Consider the following 24,336-nt stretch of genomic DNA (forward strand, 5'->3'; position numbering starts at 1 on the left):
CCAGAAAAACAAAAAGAAGGGCAATGGTCCTGATCCTGAGGTGATCAGACCGCTGCAGGATGAAAGCCAGGCAAAGTATTCAACCAGCAGACGATAATAAGCAAGAGGATGGGGCTCTTGTAAGTGTCCATAAGACAATGGAGTGGGAGAAAAGGGAGAGTTTAATAGGACTTTATGGGTGAAGTCATAGACCCCGTGAAGGAGCTTAGGGTAATTCACTGAAGTACAGTCAAGTAAGAAACAGGGAAGAAATGTGAAGCTGAGAAATTTGCTGTAGGTGGTGATCCTGAGAAAGGGGAGCCTCTCCATTTGGTCTGTGTAGCAGGCAGACAACTGCTGATAACAGCCTGTCTAGAATTTGAAGGGAGGAGCAGGGGTTGCACAAGTGAAGGCACCCAAGGATTCAGCCTGAATGAGAATGGCTGGAGTACCGGCTGCAGGCACAGCTTAGTGATAACCAGTGCTCCTAATACAGAATACATTTAGTTTCAGAAATGTGGAGCCTTCTTGTGTTATTACGCAGCATACTGTACGTACAGAAGTGTCAGGGGTCAGCCTTGTGGCACTCACAGCACAGAGAGGAGTGATGCCACGGGAAAACAAAGAGGCACAGTGGAAATGGAGTAAAAAGGCAGCACTAGTTTCACCCCAAAAGCTGGATGTGCTTTGAAGAAGCAAAAGTAAAGGTTTGTCTGCATCTTCACCCCTTTACTGTGACATCTGGGGAGTATTTTGCTGCAGAGATATGTAGTAACTGAACTGCTTTAGTAAATAGTTAGAAATGTCCAATGCTGAGGAAGCATTTTTCCACACATCCTTGTGAGCTTGTTCTCAGAGGGCACCTTTGATTGAAGTTGAGCAATACAAATGCCCTCTAAGCTGTTCGTGAGCTTTAAGAGGTGTGAACACAGAGACAGCACTGAGTATGCCAGTCTCACAGGCTGCATCTAGAAAATCAATAATTCAGCTATGCAAAAAAGATGGATTCCTTAAAAACTCCATTATTCAGCTTACTTCCCTCTAATAACCATGGGAAACTGCACAAGAGCTCACAAATAGAAGGTTTTTATCAACCTTGATTGCTTAATTTTTTCTTTCAAATAGATTTTTCTCTCTGAATCCTATTGTGTTTACAGAAAACCATGCTGCACGTGGATTGACTACAGTAGCTTGGCTGCTTACCTGGCATCTGCAGAGAACACAGCTAGAGCAGACCCCACGAGATCAGCTGGCTCACTGGAAACCAAGAAGAAAAAGGGAAAAGAGAACATGCAGAAGACTTGAAAACTCTGGTGTTCACTTATAATTTTGGTATTATCAAAGGATGCTTTAAAAGGAGCATCTGTGGGATGTACAATTTGAAAGAAACTTCAGAGAAAGAGCTTCAAATAACAAATGTAACTGAACAATCCAGAGGAATATAACAAAGAAAAGGGGAAGATCATGGAATATTCATCACTGGAGACACAAAACCCCAGGTTTGATTTTTGTTAAAACAAGTAAACAGATCTGTCCACGCTCAAAGGATGGATTACACAAATTTGCATATATTTTTTCAAGCCCTATTTGCTAAGAATCTGTGAAAATGTGAATAAAGAAAATGTGAGGCATCAACAAAGAAAGACACAAGCTTCATGGCCCAGTGCATACAATATGTCTGTGAAAGTCCTACTAGATCAAAGACAAACTTGATTGCAGCTGGTTTATAAACAAGGTGCAAAAGCAATGCTGAACTGTGGAAATGTGAACAAGTCTCCTGCTTAGAAAAAAAAAAAAAAAAGGAAAAAAAAAAGAAAACATTCTGAACACAGTGAGCAAGAGCAGGATTGAAGAGGAACTCATAGAATACAAAAAAATACATTGCTTGCTGTTTCATAACAACTGACTGACAGGGAACACCTCCTTGGGTGTGGAAAGTCAGGACAGGAAATTATGTGTAATTTCCCTATAATTTAGAACTTCTCTCATTCTGTACCATGATGAAAACAAATTCTGTGCACACAAAAAGCTGTAGTATCTCTTCACTGGATCCCCTTTATTTAGGGCCTAATAAAATTTGTTCTCTCGGTTGTCTGAAATGTTTAAGAGTGTAAGGAGCACCCTCTGCTGCCCTGAGCCACATAAAAATTGTGTGGATTTTAGTGCTTTATTAGGATTTTAGTGCGAGCACTAAAAGTCAGGCTCTTGACAGGCTGACCTCTGGCATACGCTGAAGGGACTCTTTATATGGTGCCGCACTGAAATTTCCCTTTCATAGGAGTTTCAACATGCTTAAAGAAATGGACTGCATGAACGGAGTGTGCTGAGCTCTATTGTAAAGATCTGCATTTGACCCAAACCAAAGAAAATTGAGTTTTGCTTTGGATTTGTGTGCTAAGACTAATATATACATATATACATATATATATGTATGTAAGTATATGTATATATATATAAATAAAATTTTGGTTGGAATTGAAGTGCTAATTAAAAAACAACAAAAAAAAAAAAGAACAAGGAGAAACTGAGGCACAAGTAGCACTGTTGTGCCTATATGAAGGGCAGCTGCTGTTGAATACTGCGGGAAACACCCAGGATCTATTGAAATTTTAGAAGAGACCAATCACTCTCTCTGGAGATTATGAAAAAGTGCTTATGTACAGAATATTTCTTACAAATGCATTTGTTTTTGGACTTGCCTGCAGTTAAAGTCAATTTGATCTATAGTTGACGTGAATTTCAAAATTAAAAGATAAGTTTTCAAGTAATTCCGTGCTAGGCAAGCAATAATCACACACTTACATAGCCCTCAGTAACTCAGCAGCTAAAATAACATTGCTTTACTATCATGTCTGATGTGGGGCAAACCAAGTGTAGTGATGGTTCCTGCTCAGGAGTCACTAGCACAGGACAGGGAGTGTCTTGTTGTAACTATCACATAGCTTGTTTTAACTGTTCGTGCAGTTTCTCATCCTGATCAGCAGGCAGATGATCCTGCTTTAAATATACTGTCAACTAAAGAGGCACTATTCTTGACCTATCAGACTATATGAGATGGTTGGGAAGAAAGATGGGCTTGTTCCTCCTCTGCGTTCCAAATCTAGAAGATATCACGAACAGCTCCAGCAAATCCCTTTTTCCTTCTCTTAACCAGTGTCACCTGTTCAGTTAAAGCATACAGCACATTATGTAGCTGCTATTAGGAACAGAGCTCTAGCCCAGAAACTAAAAAAGGTTGGATTAATATTAATTATCTCATAGGTATCAAGTTATATGCTATATATATTTTTACTAAAGGTCAGTATGGGATTCTTTCATTTTATAACCATCTGCTTCATTAGGTAAAGGAAAGTAAGTTAGATATAATGGATTTTTTTGGTACTTTTAATCAACAATTTCATCAAAAACACATTTTTCACCTGTGATAACAACATAATGGAAAACTAGATCAATACATTAATTATATCCACTGCTTTCTAGAGTTTTGTTGTTGTTGCTTTTGTAATACATTAAGTGTTGTGGAAATTAGAAAGAAAAAAAAAATACAAATAAAATATATTACCTTTCAGTGTGAGGCAAATGATCTGCTTATTTTTTATTTTTAAAAGACTTTAATTATTATTTCATATAAAAGATCAAAAATTAGGAGATCCTAAGCGTAATGTCCGTAGCATAGCATAGAATAGCAAATAATGATTTTGCTGGCATATTACCCAGAATACGATGAAGTAACAGCTGACTGCTAGATGATAGAAATGGCAACTATATTAATCTGAGGAAAACCCAAAATCTTTACTTCATGGGAACTCCTCCTCCACACTCGATGATGGAGATAAATATCCTCATCTTTTCCATCAATCCAAGGTTCTGTTACCACCACAACAAGTGAGGCAAGGCAGCAGTCAGAAATGTAGGGAAGCATCTCTAAAGTCAGGATATTTTCTTGTGGGGAAGAACATTTCCATACTGAGATGCTTATTTGTCTCCCAAGATGCTGAGTTCTTAAAAGTCAAGAAAGTGGAAAATAGCTACAAATCAGCTAAGCCTCCTCTGCAGACCTTAGCAGGGTCTGAAAAACATTTGGTCTCCAATGAAAGTGGAAGCTGCAGTTGTCCCGTTTGCTAGCCTTGCTAGCTCCCCTTGTAACACACCATCTACAGTCACAGCTCCTCTGCTTAGATCTTGTGTTTCTTTGCACAACAAAGAACCCCAGACAAGCACCACATTGGGCCAGCAAGTCTCTTTATGGGACTACACAAAATGGATACAAAAGCAGCTCTGCCTCAGCAAGAGGGCTTATTAATTTAGGTGCAAAGCTACAAAAGTATAGCTGTTCAGTTTCAGATCCAGCTCAGAGAGCCATAGCAGTGTCTTTACCTTCTGATTCCAGTTCTGGAGTTAGCTTGCAAAAAAATGAACAGGTACTCTAACTTGAAATTTTTATAGACTTCATATATGTACTGTTAACTACTTTACGTTCTGTTCCAGTTTCCTTAGCTCAAAGGACACTTCTTTCAGCTACCTTGTTTTCTAGCTCTGGACAATATTGAGAAGGCTAAAAAGACAGCAAGAGATGGAATCAGCAACACAGGAACAAGATAATCTAAGCTGGCAACCCTTCCATACTGAGGTTAATTCAGCATCATCCCTCGCTACTGCTTCGATTTCTCCTCTTGATTCTCCCAATAACCAAAACCAACCCATCTTTAACATTTATTTCTTAATATGCCCACATATTATAATTGCCAGCATAAAAAGAAGAGCTGAGTCCAGCACTATTTTCTTCTCCTTGCAGGGCTCACTGGTTAATTCCAAAAGACATCTTGCTTCCAGGCATTCCCTGAAGCTTTCTGATGCAGAAGTCCACACCATTTGGGGAGATTTAATTTCACAGAATAGTATCACAGGATTCTGATCTTCTGACACGAATGACAGTTCAGATTTGAAAACATCTGGGAGTAGATTCTCTGTTGGTTACAGGGAAAGGGGAAAATTGACTCTAGTCCTTTGACTAAGCAATGAAAGGGGCCCAATAAAAGTATGAAGCACACAGTTGCACAAGTGGTAGAATGTCTTAAACCTCGTTTCTTATTCTTATGAATTTGAGGTGAAAAGAAAATGTGACCTAGAACTGAATTTTTTCTCTGTAGTGATTTATTTACCACAGTTACCACCTCCACGGATTTCCTGGAGCTCCTAAAATAAAAGTTCATGCTGCAGCCTTCCATCAGCTGGGCACCACAGAATAGATATACATGTATATTTTTTGTTCATCTATCTGGCCACTTATTTTCATGAAATTTGCTACAGCTCAGTCATCTTGGAGCTTCTGTCATTTTGTCACTGTTGGTTGGAAAAGGCCACTAGATTCAAGAATTATTAGGGGGTACACAAGGACAGATACATGCACAGAGACAGCCTGATCACAGATGCCTTGTTTCCATAGGAAACCAAACTAAAAATAGACAGTTTCCAAAGTGTTAAAGATGGAATTTTTATTTGTTATTGCAGTTGTAAACCTAAGAGGCCCACTATTCACATGGCTTTACCACATGAGAAACTGGAAAGAGAAGTAATCTTCATTTTTCTGATAAATGTATCAATGTGTGTAATACAATGACTAGTGACAAACAGCCAGATGATCCAAAGGCTGTGATCTTCTGTTAGATCACAGATTTGTCTATATGGCAGCATATGAGATTTTCTTTTAGCAACATCTCTAAAATCATTTGGTAAGCACAGAGAGCTCTATTTGCTAGAAACACAACACATGATGACATCAGTCTGTGTAAATTTCATTGCTTTGAATGATCCAGGCACAAATAAGGTCTCTATTTTGCTTTTCATTCATTGAAAAATGATAAAACAGATGTTAGCAATTCATTTTTCCCCCATCAGTTGCTAAGTATCAACCTCAACGTGGCATGCGGCAGCAAATGATAGCTAGGCATACCACGACTGAGAAAGCACAGCTTTCTTTTGTAATCAAAATAATATGGTCATTATAGCATACATATAAGCTGTGCAGTGCAAGCTTTGGCTGAGTCCTCATAGAAGCTGACATTTTACATATGGATGTCTTTAATGTATTTGAGGTGTTTGAGCTAAATCACTTGGGGATATTATATAAAGAAATACATAGAAATGAGGTGAGCCTCTCAAGCAATGGATGAGAGAGGTGGAGAGTTTGACTGACAACTCAGGCTATCTGTGTATCATTCAGCTAAACACACAGAAATCATAGGACCACAAGTACTGTATAAATACAGATAATCTGAAAGCACTGAAGGGTCTCAAAACAGAAAACTATTTTTAAGGTGTAGTAACAATGTGGAAGGAATAACTTCCATGGCATCTTATATGGTAGCATGTGAGGCTGTTGCTTGACAAAAACCTTCTAAACCTGCTTTACTTGGGACCGAAGCTGCAGGTGGTACAGGCTGGTTGTGCTTATTGCTACCACTGCGCCTCAGGGGATCTACACCAACCGATATCTAATGGTCAGCAGTTTTAAGAGCACAAGCACTTGCAATTGTACAGGCCTCAGCCATTAGCAGCAAACAGTGCATGCAGGTGGATATTTAACAGAAAGAAATGTCACGGTCTTCAACTACATACCTTCATGCAACAGCATACAGCAATGTAACATGGTGGGGAAGTGTGTGTCTTGAACATGCATGTAGCTCAGAAAGGCCTGCTACTTTTTGGGCCTAAGCTTCAGCTGTCCTGCAATTTCTTTTCACTTCTGTGTCAGACCCAGTCAGACCTTAACCATGAGAATCAGATTGGTGGCTCTTCAGCACAGGTGGGCCTTCCAGCTCACCCTGGCAGCACAGGGTCTACAGTGCGTCCACAGCCCTGTGTGCCCCAGGGGACACAGGTATTCCCTACACACACCCATATAACCATTCCCCCCCCACCCCCCCAAAAAAAAAAAAAAAAAAAAAAAAAAAAAAAAGATTTTCAGAAGTATTCAGGAGTTTAACTCCTTTGGGGACTAAAACTGAGGATTTTTTTTTTTTTTAATCTGGGTTCAGAGAGCATGAAATTGAAAGTATTTCTGGAGGAATATTACAATTAAGTCTGTATTTAGCCTCAAGAAAATGAGTCAAAAGTTTTCCCCAACCTCCTGGAGAGAAATATGTGGTTTGCTAAATGGGGTTGATGGGGTTCAGAGCTCAGCACAGCACAAAATGGCATCCGGAGGAGGGAACAATGCGAAGGCAGGTGTAAGCTCCAGTGTTGTGGTGCAAGACCATCATTTATATCACTCTATTATTGATTTATGTGAGGGATTATTATTTATTTTGATAAAAAAATGTGTGTAATCATGATATTATTCACCAGTGATATTAATTCACATAAAACTACTGAAATCATTTGTGGCAGTAAGGCCTACCTCAGTTACCTGAGGTAGCTCAGTCACCTGAAGCAGAGAACTAGCTGAGGGAAATCAGCCCCTGCAAAATGGAGGACGCCACTCTCCAGAGGGTGGTAGACTCCTACCACGACCGTGATTCCTCTCTCATACAACCGGTTGGGTTGTGGCAGGAGAAGCCATGTTATCACAGCACTGCCTTCCTGCCGAGGAAGCTCTGAGGGACAGAGACATGCCCTGGAGAAAGAAAGTGAGGACATGGAGTAGGTGCAAGAGGCCAGGAGTCTGTGAGGTGAGGCCTCCGCTGGCCTGTGAGGCAGGAGGGAGCGTTTTGGGGGATCCTTGCCCCCACTGGTATGGGAGTTAAAAGTTGCGTCTGGAAACTTTTTGCACTGTAGCTTGGGGGCTGGGTAGAGAAAAGGTTAGGAAGTGCTAGCTTAAATCAAGGATGTAGTTTTTCAAGGATAGGTTGTTACACACAGATTGATGCCACACTGTTGTCAACATGCCAGGGGTAGTTTTAGCTGTCAGCTCTGTCAGAGTCTGCCAACCAACTTTAACTTGTTTTCTGACTTTTCCAAATGTTTTCCAAGTTTTTGCTTGCTGTGCTGAGGATAAATTGTTCCTCAGTTTCTGAAAACCACATTTGTTTACTTATTTCCTTTTCATCTCTGTTTCTTTCTATGGTGTTCCCTGAGGGGGTGGAGAGAGCACAACCCCTACACCTTCACTCAGTCTTAGCATAAAGATAAATCACTCATGTTGGTATATGAACCATGAGGTTCTCTTCACCTATCAGTAGTCACCCATGTCCAACTCATGGTTGCATTATTCTAGAGTTGGGTGTGCCTCCACCATGCCCAAGATGGCAGACTAGACAGCACATGCAGCTACTCAGGAATAAACTCTTATAGCTGCTCTTTTGTGTGATTTCCTGCAGGTAAAGACCTCTTTCTTCTGGTATGAACATTTTGAGGAAGAAAAGTGTTCCAGCTTGGTGAAGATTATTTGCCATGAACACAACAGATAACAAGGAGGTGAGCTACAATCCTGCAGCGTTTCACTGCTTTCCAGAGCCTCTCTCTTTCCACTTCGGACTGATTGTGAATGGCTCCATTTTGGAGAACCAATCTTACAATATTTACAAAGAAATCAATTTTAAGGAAAGTTAAAAGAAGAGGGGAATTTGAAGACCAAAAATTATAAAGCTGAAACTAAGATTGCACAATAGCTATGTATGCATTATGCTACATTTACTTGCTTGCACAATTTTTTATTCTGATAAAAGATGGATGGAACAGACATACTTCTGGTTTTCCTCACAGTCCAGTATGTAGTCCCAGGCCTTGCTTACTGCCCAGAGTTACTAATTTCTTCTTCATCTCTTTTACAGCTTAGCAGTAAAATTTATATACATGACAAACAAAGATGTAATATATTTTTTTTAAAACCACAGGAAGGTGCAGCAAAATGAGGTAAAGAAAAAAAATGGAAAAGAATTCTGATGTAGGAATATAATTACTTTAGAATACTTACCATTACATCTTCATATTAATACATTACTTTGGGGCTAACTACAGAGAAATGGATCTTAAGACCATGATTTTCTTAAAATGCAGCAAGGAATATATCCGGAGCAATTGGATTAGGAGACTGACAGTAATTGGTCACTTTGCTCCTAGAAATCCACCAAATTCACAGTAATAGCATGTAAGAAAGAAAATGCTGGATTCTAAGCTACTTGCTATTTTCAGTGTTTATATATCTATGTATGTTAAAAGTACTCATAACTGATACGGTGTTTTTACTGAAACTTGAATTTATTATACGTGTTTTATGGAGATACCTAAGTAAAAATTCATATGTTCTTTGCATTGCTCTCCTTTGTCCTCAGTTTCAGTTTGTTCAGCACTTCAGTGTATACAGTCCTCTAGTATGAAGCTGGGCCCCCTGAAAATGAGGAACATATAAGTGACCATATATCACTGGATGTCTGATTTGCCTTTCACCACATAATAACTTTAGTAATAACAATTAGAGAATCAAGATCTCAGTCTTCAGTGGGTTTAACCATGAGACTTTCTTATCACTCCCAGAAATCTCTACCTCATTTATTACCTCTAGTTTCCCAATATGTGGAGATTTGAAAGAATTTATTTCACAACACCAATTTATCCCAAAGAAGATCAGAACTATGAAATGAATAAGGCAAGAGTTTTGTAGAAAAAATAGCATGCAATTATGTTATTAAAGATATAATACGTATGAACAGGAAGAGTTCAATTACTACTGAAAGAGCAACATTCATTCTGCAAAATCTGTTCCCATGAGTCCTTGGTATTGAAATATATATAACTTTAGTATAGTTTCTGCCTGTCATTTTTCTGAAAGGCTCATAAATAAAACGGAGAGCAGATCTTGCATCACACTGACATCCTTATGGGTCACTCCCAAGTCCGGGAGCTCTTGTACCGTAGCTCTGTACCTAAGCTAATGGAGCAGTTAACAGCAGCGGCAGCTTAAATATGCTTTCCCTTTTGGCATGCAATTGCAGTTTGCTCCACTTATATCTTTTCTACAGCCAGCCATTCCCTTCTTTCCTTCCATTTGGTGGTATTTGGTCCCAGGTCCTCCTTCAGTCTGCCTCCTCTCTCTGCTAGCACTCAGTATTTTTTGTCCATGGCTTGCAGTTCTGATCTCTTCACTTAGTTTCCCCACACCTCAAATCTCAGTTCCATTCTTTCACCCACCAGCCTGCAGCTCTGGGCTATGAATCCATCCAGTTGTTTGCCTCAGTTATATCACATGAGATAGCTTCTTATGCAAATGTAGAAGGCAGCTTTGCCTTTCACACTGACAGAACAAGGAGAGAAACAGGATGCTGACGCAAAGTGGCTAGCAGCAGATGAGAGTTGCAGGTACCAATAACATAGTTTTTGATGCAGTCCTTTTAAAAGAGTAATGACTTGCCCAAGTCAGCTTACAGCTTTCCACAACGTGGAGAATTTCAGCACAAAGAGCTGAAAGCTGTCAAGATTATAGGCAATCAGACGTGACAGCTTTAGAGGCATCTCAATAATAAACTGGTTTACCTGTTCCACCTTTACTTAGGTCACAAGTATTTTTTATGTACTTTGAGCTTAGGTGGGACATAAGACCTTTCTCAAAAGGAAAATGTGTTAGGCAATAAGGAAGAATGAACAAGCATTTCTAACTTTCTATTCCACTTTTATTTAATCTTTTTTATTAAAAGGCACAGAATGATTTACCTTTGAAATACCTTCTTCTGAATGTCTGGATCACCCTCAATACAAATAGCTCCAGACCTCTTTTTTTCTTTGCTTACTGTCAGGTGTGTTTTGTGTTTTTTTCTGACCTGTAAGTGTTTCTGAGTTTGGGCTTGTACAGTGAGAGACTAGAAACAAGATCTATAAAAAGGCTTCTGAACCCTTCTCTCTACTGCATTACTGAAAGTTAGGCTTGTCTTCTCCATTATGTCTAGGAAAATTAATCTGGATCACCTTTGGAAAATGATTAGTGTAAATGTAGTGGTAGAAGATAGAGGCATATAAACAAAACATTCCAGCATAGATTTCAGTGTTAAGTTGGTGGACATGAGCTGCTCCGTGTGCATGTGGTAAATGAGAAGTGACATAGCCCTGTGTGAAATAAACTATTTCACATTTACCTCTGCAGATCTGCTTGCGTACAGCCAGTAATTAGAGTTGATATGCTGTAAATTCACGTCTAAGCATAGGTCACCATCATTTATTTCTGGGCCTGTATGAGAATGAAGTGGCCTTACTTTGTATGTGTTGCACTTTGCAAGCAAGGTCATTGTCATTCTGCGTCCACCAAGTGTTTTATGAAGGGTAACAGATCCACTGCAAATTCACATTTCTAGTTAACTCAGATTTCTTTTCATAAACATTGCCAAGTAAACAAACACTTTTCCACCTCTTTTAGAGTCGTCATCTTTGGAGGAAGTTGTCATGTTGCGATCCAGATCTATGAGTGGACCTGTCTTTGATGGCAGTGGTAAGTCTAAGACAGAACTATCAGGGTTTTCTCACTCCAAGTCATATAAAGCATAACAGTAAAACATGCAAGAGGAGGTTGTACATGATATATCACAAAATGTGGTTTGGCACCAAGTACAGTAACAGTTTAGGGAACAGGCTGTTCTTTAAATAATATGCTTTTGTTTTCAACTTTTAATTCTTCATGCGGCTGATTTACAGCAAAGGCTTTTTTCTTAAAAGAAAAAAAAAATAAAAAAAAAAAGCAGACCCACAACTAATCCATCAAAAAGACACAGTATGTGGTTTCTTTGTCAAACATTTCAATAAATCATTCAGCTTTCTCTGGAGTATTTGTACTATTCGCATTGGAATAGAATTGTTTTTTTTCCTTTGAACTGTGGGCTGGATTTGGTGTTGGTGCATGCAGATGTACATGCACAAATACACATGCCTGGCTTCGAAAATCTGATCTTAAACGCACAGGAGGTGAGTGAATGATGTGTGAGACTGAAAGAAATTTTCAGTGCTCAGCTAAAAGATCTGAGGAATGGGGAAATGAGAGGTGCTCATGACTGAGCTTTAGCAGGGGTCGAGGGGGTAACCGATAATTGGCGCCTTTTAGATCTGATGTCATTATGTAGCTAAACACATAATCAGCAGTTAATCCAAAAAGGAAAAGAGAGAATATTAGCGGCACTTAATACTGCACTTAATCTTTTTGTCTGTTCTTCTGTCTGTCATTCATAAGTAAGTTTCATTTTTTGACTGTATTGCTAGGTTTATGCTGCAGAACTGTAATAACTATTGGGCAACATGGACACATCTGACATAAAGTCAGTAATGTCAGTAAAAGATTACAATAATGTAAAGTGAGATGACCTTGGATGTTGGGGATTTGTTTGATTTTGCCACTACAGTTAGCTTTCATTATTTTTTTGTATTTTCCTCACAATGTAAAAATTAGCTGAGTGATTAGCTGATTGATTTTTTGATTTCATTGCAAAATAAAGATCAAAAACTTTTTCTCTGAGTCAACACAGAATTTATCATTCAAATTTAAATGAATCATTTCCTTTTTATGCCACCTAAAATTTCTAGAGACTCTTCTTACAAGTTTAGGTCAAATTCTAAATGAAAAATACTTGTTTCAGAGGGAAAATTAAACCTTGTCTTAAACTGAAGATATCAGCATTCCTGAAATCAGGTATTTTTATTTTGAAAAAGACCAGAAAAATGTTTAGCCATTTACAGTATTTTCTGTATTTTTGACCAATTTACTGAATCTGATCTACTAACAAATAATTTTGGTTTCTTCAAAACTGTCAAAAAAATCCTGTTTCTATTTTGCACATTTCATTTATGAGGGACAAAAAATAGCATATATTTTGATTAAAAAATTGAATAAAAGAGGAAGGAGCCAAAAAGCAAAATGTATTTTCTCAAGGGGGACCATTTCAAACCAACTTCTTGTCTATATTTTTTTTTAAAAAAAGCTAATTTTTCACCAAAGGGAAATGTGGCAGGGCCAAACTATCCGGTCTTCGGCGGTGCATAGGATATTACAAGGCAAACCTGCAAAAATGCAGCTTACAGTAAATAGTAGAAGGAAACAGGTATGCAAATGACTGCCTTGCTATACTAAAAGCAGTGAACAACCACCCAGATTGTTAAGCTAAGTGAAGACTGAGCATGGACTGGGGAGGGAAACGGTAATGATGATAAAAGCTACTTGGACTAAATGATGTTGCATTTAATGTGACTGGAGGCGTCAACCCTCAAATGAGTTCTCTCTTTCTGAAGCCCCTAATGTTGATGAGCGCTGCTTATAAAACGCCTTGGTGATAATGCTAACCATTGTAAGTGTTCAGGGCAAGGGTGAAATCGTGGCTCTGTTGACATCATTAACAGTTCTGCCATTGATCTGAACTGGGTCAGGATCATCCCAAATTAAAGCAGTAGGCTTGCTGACAAAAGAGCGCTAGTCAGAGGGAGGCCCAGTCGCTGAGTTCATCAACCCTGTGTTCTGTTCAACAAAGGTCAATAAGATGGAAGGTCTCGGATTTAGATCGCTAGGAAGATAAGCATGCCAGGCTGAAACAAGGCTCCAGAGAAATCTGGGAACAGCATTATTTGGATATTTGCTGTATGACTTGTTTGAGAATGATTAAAATGCGCTTTATCCATATTCAAATCCAGTATAAACTGAAGTAGAAGAATATGATCTCCGTGGGAAGAGATCATGGAAACAATATCTGTGCACCTGCCTACAGATCCATGCAAGCATTTTCAAAACAGACATTTTGGAAACAGACAGCTACTGCTAATCTATTATTGTTTCCATGCAGATATTTATATAAATACCCTTCTTGCAAAATACCACATACTCTGCTGAGCTTTGAATATTGGCATATTGAAGAAACATAACTTCAGCCTCTGTAAATAAAATTTAAAACTTAAATGGTTTGGGGAATCTGGACTTTATAGGGACAACTGTGTTGAATTTGTCTATAAATTATAAACTCATCAATTCAAAAGAATGTATGTTCCTACTAGTTTGTAATTTTTTATTGACACTTAAACATTTTCCAGCTGATTTTATTCTCTTCAAGAAAATATAAAAATACCTTCTGAAAAGTGTCTTCAAACCTATCGTATCAACTACACCTATTAATTTAAGATACAATCACCCGAACAGTTTGATAATACGCATCGTAAAACTGTGTGTGTGCAAGTACACACATTCTTTAATTTTCTTCCTGAGACCAGCACACTTTGGAATGATATTTTAATTTATTATTATGAAAGGAATGGCAACTGGTTTTTAATGGTTACAGAATGGTGACTCACAACACTGTCCCAGATGCTGTCACCGTCGCTATGAGAGCAGATTTGCAACATCTTGTCATAGGCACACATCAGTGCTCATGCCTGCTGCCTTCATCCCAGAGGACAGCCTAACACCTGCTGCTGGCAGCGTGCCGGCCCTTCGGGGAACAAATGTTCCATTGCTGCTGGGTGATAGGATAGGACAGACTCGAGATTTCAAGTGAACTGGCTAAAGGCACCCTAGGGCTTGGTGCACCCACCCCAGCACCCAGATGGTTGTCATTTCTGTAGGAATATTAGAGAGCAAGTGGTATGTTATAGCTGCCTCCTGTAAATACAGAATAAGACAAAAATCATCAGCACTCTGGATGATAAAATTTCTAGCATTAGGTGTAGTTCCTTTGGAAAATAAAACATTTTTTTCCAGTCAGTATTGTACTGCTGGAGTAACGTGTTCCTGCTCTCTATTTTATCACATCATGATCTTAAAAGAGTGTGTTAAAGGTTTTTCCTTTACAGCAGAATATAAGCGCAAATTCACTTCTGGATGGATATTGTGCTTCTCTGTTGCAGCATATCTTTAACCTTATATAATTTACAAATTTACAAATCCTAGACAAAATAAACAGCATTTATATTTTCCACATAGCGCTGAGCTGCCATACCTTTAAGTTGCCAGATGCACTATGTTAAGATGAGACATAAGGATGAAATCAAAGTGGGTAAATATATTTTGCAAGTGTTCAATTTAAAGCATTTTTCAATACACCTATCCCAGAGTTTTAAAATAAAGAGTACTTAGCACTAGCTCCAGAGTGCCCAGATTTCTCCCTGAATTCAAGGGAGCTTAAAGGATTCCTGGCTTGGAATAAGAAGCTCAGTACATTTCAGGACCAGGTCCCTCAGAGAGGACGTAAAGTGTTTCTTTCAATTTATTACAAGTCCATGTCCAGTGGGGTGATAATGGCAGTGTTATGAAGGATTCACTTCATGTGGATTGAATAGTAGGCTAATAAAGATGAGGTTGGGGCTTTTTTTCAGCTGTTACACTCAAATTTCAAATAAGGCCATTTTTAATCTCTGCTTTTGAAAATGCATGTTGTCCCCATTATTCCCAACAGCTTAGATCAAAAACATGTCACATTTCTGACAGAGGTGCAGTCCAGGATTCTGTGCATTAATATTTCAGCTACTGCCACAGTACGGTTTAAGTACTGCATTTCAGCGTTTGCACAGGCATTTGTTCCTATGAAAACAAGATCGCTTAAATATAAAAAGATTGATTATGTATTTATAGGAGGATGGCTTGATCCAAAATCTGTAAATAGTTGCAGTTGAATTCAGTGTGGTTTAAATCAATGTGCAGTAGAACAAAACCCAAGTATTTCACTTTCACTGCAATATGCTGCACTTTTCTGCAACAAATCACTGTAATCTACATCACAAGACAAGGAGCAACATCTTGGAACTAGCAACAGGAGAATTCTGGGTGGCTTTCAACAGTTAAAAAAATCCTTCTTTTTCTCATGTTAGAACTGCTAATGGTTGGGATGCAACACCGTGAAGTCTTAGGAAGGAACAACATCACAGCTCTTTGTGGTTCTGTGAACACACGTTCCTATTCTGTTCCTTCTGATGGTCTCTAAAACGAGTTTCCAGGTGATGCCAATTCATAATATTCTCAGTGCCAGTGACCCAGTGATTGGCCCTGGACAAATTGCATTGTTTTTCTTTGTCCCCTAATTCTCTCTGTAAAATGCTGCTAATAGTGTCCACAACTAAGAGGTGCTGGGTGAACCTGTGTGCTGCAGAGGACTTTGAAGATGAAGAGGTTTATTTAAATGTTAACTGTTGCCACTATTATTATAGCAGATTAAGAATAATTCTACCCTCAGATAGACACGTGCAGCTGTTGCTATTCCTATTGTCCATGTTTACACAAATAGCCATGCAGTGGTGCAGGAGGGTGCAGATCAGCAAGTCAGCTTCACTAGAGCAAAGACAAGGCTTTTATGTGCAGATGGCAGGCATGCAAATTTGGTACAGTCACAATTTAGAGGTACTTTTAAAGCATTTATGTCAAATGAGTCCTTTCAGCTTCTATTGCTGCAATATGAACTACAATGAGAAAAAATAGAATGAAAGAACAGGGAAAGTATTTACCTTAAAGCCTTGGATAAATCTCCTGATCCAAAGCAGCCAGTGCTAGGGCATTCCTGGTGATCGAGACCTGGATATTCAGAGGTCAACCTGAGCTCTCGTGTCACATTTGGGTCATGCTGCATGAATCATCTCTTTTGCAAGGCTTCCTTGTAAGCTGTGGGGTACTTCTGATCTGGAATTTCTATTCAAACTGAAAAATGATAGAAGCCCTGTTATCACTCAAACATTGTATTCTCTTTTGCTCATGGTAAAAGTAATTATTTCACTGTCCTGCATATCGTCTTTACAGAGGATTTCCAAGGTAAGTTTTCTGCCTGTGACGTCATTCTACTAAATTTAATTGCACTTCTCTAGCCACACTGCCTTTGCTTAGCTTGCCAGGTGTAACAACAGTAAAATTTGGCCTAGTAAGTAGAAGCTTAGCCTTGTACTCAGTACAAATAAACTTCTGAAGGAGAGCCTCCCTGAATAAATTGTCATCTTCCATGTTTCAAGGTATATTGCTTTCTGTTTATTCCCCTTTTTTTTTTTTTTGGATGACTAGGTCCACTTGCAAAATAGGAATAATCCAAATTCCAGAAGGAAATAATAATGAAAACTCCCACTTTATTGTCAATTAAAAGCCAACTTTGTCAAATGGCAAGGATGCTTCTTTTACTGGGGAAAGCTACATTTACTGCTTCGTGTTCAGAACATTCTCTGAAGTGAACAGAAATGAAGCTGGCCTGTGTAAGAACCTGGGCTTCAGAAGCCAAAGAAATAAATAAGTTCTTGCAGTTAATGATGTCTCTCAGTGCACTTTTAAAGGCCAAGATTAAGTAAATCAGTAAAAGAAGATACACGCATCTTCAGAATCCAAACACCCAGACCTGATATTTTTTTAATAAAAAATGGTGCGTGGTGTGAGAACTCAACGGTTCTACTGAGGAGTTCAGCATTAAGATAAGAAAGAGAAGCCAGAGAGTGTGGGCCAAGCTGACTGACAGAGCAAGCTAGTGTCTGAGCAGCTGTGTAAGTGCTTAAAGGGCTCTTTTTGCCTTTTGAAGTTCATGACCAAAAAAAATAAAAATCTTTCATCAGAGCTCTGTTACTGGATCACCAAGGACGGATGCTGGGTGGTCCCTGTAAAGTTTCTTTTCAGCTTGCTTGCTACACTCATGGGTACTTTTCCAGCATTTGCAGGGCATTAAATGACACTGAATTCATTTTCTTTTCTAAATAGAAGGAATGAGAGGAGCAGCTAGACCTCTGTACAACCAACCACCTTTGAAATCATTGCTTTTGGGCTTGTCTGTACGTTTTGTGAAATATTATGTGTTGCATGGTCTGGCCTTCCTTAAGACCCTCCTTGCTAGACAGTGAGCTTGGTAACCTTGGATGCCTCTTCTGAGCACAGCAGAGCACTTGGGCTGGCTCATGTTCAGGAAGGTCAAAGCTAAGTGCAAAGATGCTTAACAGCAGTAAAACATGTAACCTGCTCACCTGGCTCCTTAGAACGAGTAGTCATCTGCCATCTCTAAGTCATGTTCTCTTGCACTGAAGGAACCACACAGACGTGATATTAAGTTATTAGGTGGCAGTTGCTAAAACCAGTGGGTGAAATGGCCATCTCATATACAAGGTCCCCAGACAAGCAAAATATTTCACAAAGTGGTACACAAGAAATCTCTAGACTCAAGTTTGGTTTGTTTTTTTTTTTTTTGTTTGTTTGTTTCCTGCTCTTATTTCAAAATATTAATGGTGCATTTTACGGTCATTCATTTCTTGGGAAAGATGTTCATGTAGGAAAAATGGTTTCATGACTGCTTAATTTCTGATCTTGTTCTTGCGTTCTCTTCATGATACCATCTGATAAGATCAGCCACCCTGAGCTGCCACTCATTACTCATTTTCACTTGATCTTCCCTATTAAAAAACCTGCTTTGGAATTCCTTTATGGAATGACCCTCCCATACCACTGTGGTGGTGTATTCATAGCCTCAGTCAATACCCATGGCCTGAAGTAGGTGATAAAACAGCAGGGAAATAAAATCAACATCCTACTGCAGAGATTATATGCAAGTAAATAAATAGAAAATGCAGTTATTAGCTCCTGATTTTTTTTCAGAGAACAGTTGAACACCAGAAACGTGAACTTCACAACCTGAAATTGATTTAATGGCTTTCATCCATGTTTCACTATGATTAAGTCTAGACAAACAAACTCTCCTCTAGCACCGCTGAGCGTGTCTGCTTTGTGCACAGCCTGCATAGTACACATTCCTTCCTTGAAAAATTATATTGAATCTATGAGTTTCTTCATGACTATTGAATGAAAACAGGTTATTAAAACACCTGGTGTTTATACAATCTCTCACCTCTTCAAAGCATCCTACTGCATGATTGGCTTAATTACCTATTACTTTGCAGCATCCTTTCCATTGTGCAAAGCAAGACACACACACAGAAACAAAAAACAACCAGCCCTCCGTGAGGCCCTGGAACAAATACCTACATAGACAAGAGTGTTCATCTGCTGAAAAACAACTGAGGATATGTCCCCATCACCCTTGCAGAATTAAACTAGAGTCAACACACTTGTAAACAGAGAGAGCCAATTTCTGACATCAGCATCTAGACTTTACCATTTCACAAGTACACATAAAAATATGGTGTCACTAGGGAACTCAAGTGGAAAGGTGAAAATTCCATTATTAATAGGGCAAATGAACATAGGCAAGAAAGAAATTTAAATGGTAGCTGGGACATCTAACATTTGACTTAGGAAATAACCACATTTTTAAGGATATGGAACGAAATTACCTTTGATACAGGGTCATCTCGTAAAACAGCCTTAATCTGGAAGCTGTGTATAAGGAAACAGTTTATACATTCTCTTGCAGTCATATGCCCAACTGCCAGATTCTGGGTTGCCTTTCCAGTGTTTTCCATCTTTAGTTGTCAAAGAGGCAAAGCACATTTCTGTTGTTTGCAGGTGCTTATTCTGAACCGAGACATGTCAGAGATAGTGAACTTTCATTTTCAAAGAGAAAAAATCAATAATGAGACATAAGATTCTTGGAAGTTGAATGAAATCTAGCATCCGTTTTTTGCACTCCTAGTACTGTTTTGTTTCTTCTTACCTTCACTTTTGTACCATGCGCATCGCCCTAGATCCTTGCAGACACGACTATTCCGGTGCAAGGACTTGTCAGATATGGTTTGTTCCCTCATTCCCAGGAGAGGGAGCCTGTATAATGAGTAAATTGTTTTGGTGAAGGAAGCATTTGGGAAGGTTTGGGTACAGTTTGCATGTGCTAGTACACACATAGAAAAAAAAAGTACTGCTATTGCAAAGACTACAATTTCTGTAATTCCTTTGTCTTTTCTAGCACAAAGCAGTCCTTGGGAAATGCTGGTTACCAATATCATAAGAACATAAAACATGACTTTCTTCATGTTCAGTTCATCTAACCTAGCATTCTCCCTACAAAAGGAGTCAGCAGCAAATTCTAAGGGTAGAATAGAAAAACAGTACTGAAGTGGCATTCCCATCTTCTAATCATTCTGGTTTGCAGTAGTCAGTACTTTAAGAACTCGAGGCTGCAGCTAGGTCATCCTGTCCAATGCTATCAGTAGTTGCATTCCCCGTGAACTTGTTTAACTCCTTTGTATCATCAGATTTATTATTCTTCAAAATGCTGGTGGGACTTGAGATTGGATCACTGCAAGAGTATACTACACATTATTTGTATTCAAAATATTTAATGTCTATGTTAATGTCTCAACAATATTGTTTTACCTGTTCTAGGGCCATATATGAGGTTGATACTCCTGTTTGAGTAAACAAGCAGTTACTAGTTCGCAAAAATAAAAACATCTTAACTTTCTGAGTACAATTTTCCAGTGACACCTTAGATCAATTGTTCTAGGCTGTCTGCGCTTTAAAGCTCAGCGTGACTTTAACCTCCAGGCAAGGGGCCACAGATAGAGCAGCCATAGAACAACAGAGAAAGGTACCTAAAGGGTGAGCATGAAATGTAAGTATAAATTCAAATGACTGCATGGTAAAAGCAAAAATCTGCTGGATGCTTTTAAAATACAAGAGGCTGCAAGGAGAGCTGAGAATGACAGAGAGGGCAGGTAGTGACCCCTGTACTGAAAGATGTACAACAAAGGCATTTGCTATAAGTTCTCATGGAAAGCCTTTTAGACAAATTAATTAAGCAATAAGACATGACAGGGTGTGAATCACTTGGTAATGATTTACGCCTATTGTGTTGTTAGGCAGAAGGCCAAAGGCCGAGTGCTGTCAAATCACCTAGGTGTAAATTATCATTTGATAATTTGAGCCCTGGAGTGCGTTATTGTAATTAGAAGATGTTCTATCATATAACTTTGCTACTTCGTTCCATTTTTTTCTCCATTCTCAGCTACATTTTGATACTTTGAATTTTGTTATTAAAAATGGAAGTTTTTTTGGTGAGATATTTCAGACAACTAATATCCTGAGGGGCTTTAGATAACAAATCCTGTCGTATACCACAATGCATAGCAAAGAAGTCGATGCAAGCAAGTCATTGTGATTCAGTCATTGCACCTTCATTCATAAAGCCAGGTCTAGACAAAGAGAGCTATTAGGGTTATAGGGGAACATGCAATTTGAAACGAGTTGGAAGTGAGATGGAGAATCGATGAAGAGGAATGAGGCAGCTGTAGATGACTTTCAATTTTTACATTAAACAGCGCAAAAAGAGATGAGAAGATAATAACAAAAATTCTTGCAAGTTGCAGCTTCGAGGCAGCTGTGGCGACCACAAGGCAAAAGCAACTAAAAATGATTATTCAAATTGACAGACACAAAGTCCAGCAAGGGCTGTTCAAAACAAAGATGTGGACATATTTGGCTTTAAAAACTCATACAGTGCAAAATGTCGGAGCCTGGGAGAAGTTATCACGATCTACTTGTTCTGTTCATAAATGTTTCTTTCAGCTGCTTGCTACTACTGGAGATAAAATATTAAAGTAACAGGATCTTCAGTCTAATTCAGTTTAGCATTATTAGGCACTTATAATCTTTAGCCACATTACAGGTATGGAGCAGAAGCACAGATCTTTTTCAAATCTGCCATAGAAATGGATGTCATGACAGCCTCAGTTTCCCTATTCTGTTGTCTATGGCCCCAAGATAGTTAGGGAAAATTATTTTACCAAATCTAGCTATTAGTGAATGTTAACCAAGGTCACAGCCGTATGCAGTAGAAGATGCTTAATGTTCTTTCATGACTAGATGACAACAGCCCTCACTGCAGACTTCCTAACACTAAAATGCTTCCCCACTGATAAATAGGAGCCCCAGGATAAAAGTATCCAGGGTGAAATGGAAAGGTCAATCAAAAGAACATCCTTCCATCTATTAGATATGCTGAGAGAAAGATTACTGTGTCAATCTGATACATCATCAGTCAGCCATGATTTCAAAACCAGCAAGAAACCATCTTGTAGGTGATGTAACCGTAAAAACAGAATGTTTCAAGTCTGTTCTGATAAACCTACTGGTCTTGAAATTATTTTTCTGGAGTTTGCTTTTAATGTTTGCTTATTGATGGCATATGCTCCTTTTTTTGTTGTGATTCTTTTTTGCATCTATTTTTTTTCTCCTCCTTCCATGTTGTCATAAAAGCTGCCACACATCCTATTGCATTTATTTAGCCAGAAGGATCCAGATAGCAAGATGGTTGGTTTTACCATCCGTCTAGCATATTATTAGTAGGTTGGGGTTTGGAAAGTTGACAGAGAAACAGATGTTGGGATTATTTTACGTAGCTTGAATACCATAATGATGTACAGTTGTCAGAAGCATCTATTTTCTTATTTCAAGAAGTTGATTGTTTTATGAAGGAAATGGCTCTACTCTTTACAAGCCAGAGGAGAGAGAAAAATAAAATGAAAGAACCCGAGGAAAAAATCTAAGGAAGGAGTGACAAATGTTTAGTCTGTGCCTAAAAGTCTGTGCAGAACACATGTAATTTATGAAATGTTCTATGGGAATAGTCCTGGCTATGCCTGTTTCCCTCACAGATGCATGTTTGATGAAATTAGTGAAAATGAATCTGTAGTCTCAGGATTTGCACATCCTCAGTCTGCTATAAAGCGTGACACGAAGGAGGCACCATTGTTGTTAGCTGCAGCTTTAATAATGGGATATGCAGAGGTCTGCCTTTCTAGGAAGGAAGCAGTGACCTTGCAAATAAAGAACTTGGACATGCTTGGTATGTCTTCATTCCTTTTTAGCTATGCTTATCAGTCACAGTGGGGAAAAAAGATCTAGCTGATGTACAAAGGACAAAGGTCAAAAAAAACATTATTTCCATGTTTTTTTCCATATTTAGTGTCTTACTATTTGACTTTTCGATGCAAAATAACAAGATGAAAGGTTTTTTAGTGGCTCATGAGTTTGGTTGCTTTGTTTTCTTGACACCTGCTCAAATTACGTTTTGTGAAGGTGCTGAGTGACAATGAAAAATACCGTGAAAAGAACATAGTTCTCCATGCTTTGATGTGAATCTCTAAGAATGAATATCCATTCCTACATGTCTTTACCTCTAGTTACCCTTTTCCTGCCTATTTTGTCACAGTAGCATCAGATGTGAATAAGAATTCAGTATCTGGTATGACACTATCACTTTAATGGTCTAAGTAGTACATACATTTGGCTCCTTCTGAAGGTGAAATAAGCCTCAAAAATGAGTTCCTGGAGCAGTAGGGAAGGCAGTGTCCCTATCTATTGTCATCCAACATATATATTCATGAACAGGGTTGGATACTTTCACCACTGACATCCATGGGAACATTCTGACTGCAAAAAAAATGAGGAAACAGTGCTGCACATGGATTGGTGTGGCACTTCACTGCATGAGAAGTAGACAGAAACCTTTGTACACATGCATGCAGATTCACGTGTGGGCACGTGTCCACACAGACTTACGCTATATAACTTTTGAAATCTCTCCTTATTTCATGTAACAGAAAAATTGGATGTTCAGTCTTTAAAAAGTATGTAAAACTGGTTGAGAATAAAGTAACTTGTACAAGATAATATATAGTCAAGGAAATCCCTAGGAAATTTGCAAAGATCTTTAATATTAATAATAAAATTATTATTAATAAATACTCCCATTTTTGTTAAAGGCATAAATCTCCATAATGAAATAAAGTTCACTATGTCCAGATTTATACATTTAGGAGGGCTTAGATCTTTATGGGTGCTTCCCAAAATCGAATAGGTACTGAAAAAGTGCTAATCTGATAAAGTCAACAGGTAGTTGATGCAATATTAGAGTTTCAACTACACTTTTTAATTATAGGGCGACAACTTGGAAATGTATAGAACTATCTCTGGACATTCAGCAGAAATATCTCCCTTTGATTTACTTACCTAGCCATTGGTTTATAGCTAGTATAACTTAATTCAAAGGCAACTGGGAAAGGATGTATGTGATAGTAAAGCTGTTCCCATTAAGATATATTAAGGACTGGAGTGTGCATTTTTCCGTGCAGCTTTAATAAAAATAGGACTGTTCATCATGCTCTAAAACAACAATGGTTATTGCCAGTATTACCATCAGATTAATAGATTAATCCACTGGTTAAATTATTTATTCTTTCTTCTTCATCCTTTTATTTGTTTTAAAATATTAATTTCATGAGTATTATTGACAATGAAGAATAAAGAAAAGAGCGTGGGTCAGCTATCAACTGCTCCATATGCTCCAAATCTGTTCTCACAGGAGTGTCTTGTTAGTACTTAGCTGTGCTCAGCCATTCCTAAAATTTCATTTTCCAATAAAAATTCTATATCCAATCCTCCTCTAGCCCTGGGGAAGACACAGTTTCAAACTTCTTTGTCTTTTTGTCGTAGCCTAATTCATCTCCAAATTCAGATTAATTCAGGACAGTGAACTGAGCCTTAACTTTGTAATCGTGGTC

The 24,336-nt window shown here is 38.5% G+C and overlaps 1 long non-coding RNA gene across 1 annotated transcript in view; it reads left to right on the plus strand.

The window, feature by feature from the left end:
- The first annotated feature begins 8,210 nt into the window (after positions 1–8,210).
- The window catches only part of LOC311440971, a 63,431-nt gene continuing 47,305 nt past the window's right edge, over positions 8,211–24,336 (plus strand). The window contains exons 1-2 of the long non-coding RNA XR_014695692.1: positions 8,211–8,394; positions 11,324–11,395. This is a non-coding gene — a long non-coding RNA (uncharacterized lncRNA). The remainder of the gene's footprint in view (positions 8,395–11,323; positions 11,396–24,336) is intronic.

This window comes from Aythya ferina, assembly GCF_964211825.1.
Source record: "Aythya ferina genome assembly, chromosome: 8".
Classification (NCBI taxonomy): Eukaryota; Metazoa; Chordata; class Aves; order Anseriformes; family Anatidae; genus Aythya; species Aythya ferina.